Source organism: Poecilia formosa, unplaced genomic scaffold (genome assembly GCF_000485575.1).
Source record: "Poecilia formosa unplaced genomic scaffold, Poecilia_formosa-5.1.2 Scaffold587, whole genome shotgun sequence".
NCBI lineage: Eukaryota > Metazoa > Chordata > Actinopteri > Cyprinodontiformes > Poeciliidae > Poecilia > Poecilia formosa.
Window position 1 is genome coordinate 170853 of NW_006800526.1, and position 3008 is coordinate 173860.

A 3008-nucleotide genomic window follows, 5' to 3' on the forward strand; every position below is an offset into this window, starting at 1 on the left:
GTGCTGGACTGTCTCAGAGGCCTCCTTACACAAACTACACCTTGGGTCTTGTCTGGTGTGGTAGATCCGCGCCTCTATTGCTCTGGTGTTTAGGGCCTGTTCCTGTGCAGCCAGGATGAGGGCCTCTGTGCTGTCCTTGAGTCCAGCTTTCTCCAGCCATTGGTAGGATTTCCTGATATCAGCCACTTCAGTTATTGGACACTGGTACATCCCATGTAGGGGCTTGTCCTCCCATGATGGTACCTCCAGCACCTCGTCCTCTGTTCCCCATTGTCTGAAACATTCACTGAGCACATCGTCTGTTGAGGCTTTGTCCTTAATGTATTAACTAGCTTCACTTGTCGTATATATCCCAAATGTTGGATCAGTAAAGAGTCTACTGGCAGATCACGAACAGTTGTCTCTGAAAATTTCACACAGTCACATTCACCAGAGACTGGCCTGGTCATCTGCAGTGCTACGAAGGTGGTGAAAGCAAAAATGAGCTGTATGAGTACAACAGAACAACATTGTCCAACATGCCACTATTTAGATATAAAGCTTTTCAAGAACAAACACAGCTAAATCTGATTTTATTTACACTCTAACTGAAATTAAAGACAAAGTGATTAGCTTCCTAAGTCTAGAAATATTTTTATCTGAAAGCACCACTAGGTTTCTTTTTAGAAATCTAGAATTTGACTGTTCTTACACACCTTTTAACCTAGCTTCCCTTTCTGTTGTTTTAGTGTTTAGAGTCAACAAAATATTATTAATAGCTTCATCTAAACCTGTATGCTAGACTCCATCCCAGCCAAAAATGAGCAAAAGAAGTTTGTCCTTTGTGTACCACCTTGAGCTCAGATGTGATTAACCTTTTCTCAGTGAATGGACATGTACCACAGGCCTGTAATGATCCTGTAACTACACCTTTACTTAACAGAGAATTGTTCTTGACAGGATGTCTTCATCAGTTACAGACCTTGATGCAGTTCTTTCTTTCTTTCTTTTTTTTATTTTAAAGTTGCCAATCAAATTTGTGAGCATTTGCAAAGTAGTGATCTGTTTGATGAGTTCCAGTCAGGTTTGGGTGTTGGAGCTCATCATGGTATGAATTGTTCCAGATGTTGATGCCGAGGCACTTTACTGCTGGTTCAGTTTGAGGTTCTGGCCGTTGATTGGGAGGCAGATCCTTTAGTTGAAGCTGCTCTCCTGTGGAACCAGCTCCCAGCTTCAGTCCATGAAGCAGACACCCTGTCTACTCTCTAGACTAGTTGAGCTTACCTGGATTTCCTCATTCAGTCTTCAAGTCCACCACACTCCTCTTCATCAGCATCATCCTCCTGCAAGCATCTACCTGCCCCCCACCTTCGTTGCTGTCTGCTTCCACCTGCTCCAGTCTACATGGCCTGTAGTTTCTCCTCAGTTCCACACCTCCTGCTCTTCCTTCGTCATCCAGCTCCAAGTATCATGGAACTGCCAGATCAGTCTCACTCCTCCCTGGCGTCCTTCTCCGCTTCACCCAGGAAGCACAGTTCTTCATCTCAGTGCTTGTTCTTGTACTCATCTCTCTGTCTTCTCAGTCAGGGGGTCTCAACCACCCTGGATCCAATAACCATCCATATTTCACCTTCTGTCAAATAAATCTTTTAAATCTTTGCTTGCCTTCTGAGAGTTTTTGTGCATGTGATGCATGTAGTGTCATGTTTTTATAAACTCCTGACCCAGTCAGGAGTTTAGCTTTAAAATGTCCCTTGTTTATTGAAGCAATGCTGCTTTAGGCTTAGATTGCTGGATCACAAATTGAATACTTCACCTCTGCTACATTCTACTTTTCTCCAAGTTTTCTTTATTTCCTGTTATTTTATCTCTGAACTTTATATTCTCTGTTTTTTCTCAGTTTGTGTACAACTGGCCTGTCTTTCAGTGTTCTACCTGGTCTCACTCCTAGACAGCCATTGTCTGAGCTATTGCAACTGACTCAGAGCTCATCTGTTCATCTGTGTCTCTCTCCTAGATTAAGCCGCAGAAGGAGCTACTACTGAGATTAATTACAAACTTTTCTTTAATATGTAAAGTACTCCTGAGTCTGTGCTTCTCCGTTTTTGTGTGTATGCTCTGTCTACTCAAACTCCCAGTTCGTCATGATATATGGTTAAGTCATAATGCCATGAAAATGAAAATGTGATTGTTATTAAAACCTCTGCGATATTTGGAGAGCCCTCAGTGTAGGTTCCTATTTAGAAGTCACTGACTAGCATGGTTTAACATAGCGTAATTATGACCTCAATACAAGAGAAAACATTTATATTTATAACAGTATTGAGTCCAATCAAATACAAAAACACTCATGCATGACATTTCAAGTCAGCTCTCAGACAAATGATCCTTTGGAGTGTCAGATAATTATTAGTGTTTTGCATGATTTAATTGATGAGGGCAGTAAAAGGAATATCCACCAAGTATTGATTACAGGTCTACTAAATCTACAACTGCTGTTTTCATCAAAGTGGGACTCATATTCACGCTCTCTGCAAGGCAAGTTGAATGATAATTCACTGTGGAATCAGTTTCCAATTTTGCCCAAAGCCAGTGCCAAAGGCAAGGCCCATGCAGCATCCCTCTGGACAACAAGCGATTCTGTTTAAGGTGTCATATCAACAAGGAAATGTTCAGGACCAGGAGAATGAAGGGCTGCATAAATACAGATATAATCATTGCAAAAAGAAAGTACACCGTCCTGCTGTTTTACACACCCTTAGTTATTGTTTATTAAAGTTAAAAAGCTGGAACTTTTATTTAAAAAGAAATCATGAGCTGCTATTGCTGTTTGAAGTAATGCACTGCCTCCAGTCAAAAACAACCAATCAGAGCCAGGAGGCGGGTCTTAGCATATACTGCTAAATGTGCTAATAGCCAGAGAAACAACTTATAGTTCCAGGAAAACCATTTATCTGCCGTCATCGGTAGCTACGGTAACAACCTTAGCATTCATGGCAGCCTCCGCTGATGAGGACAAGCTATAGCGT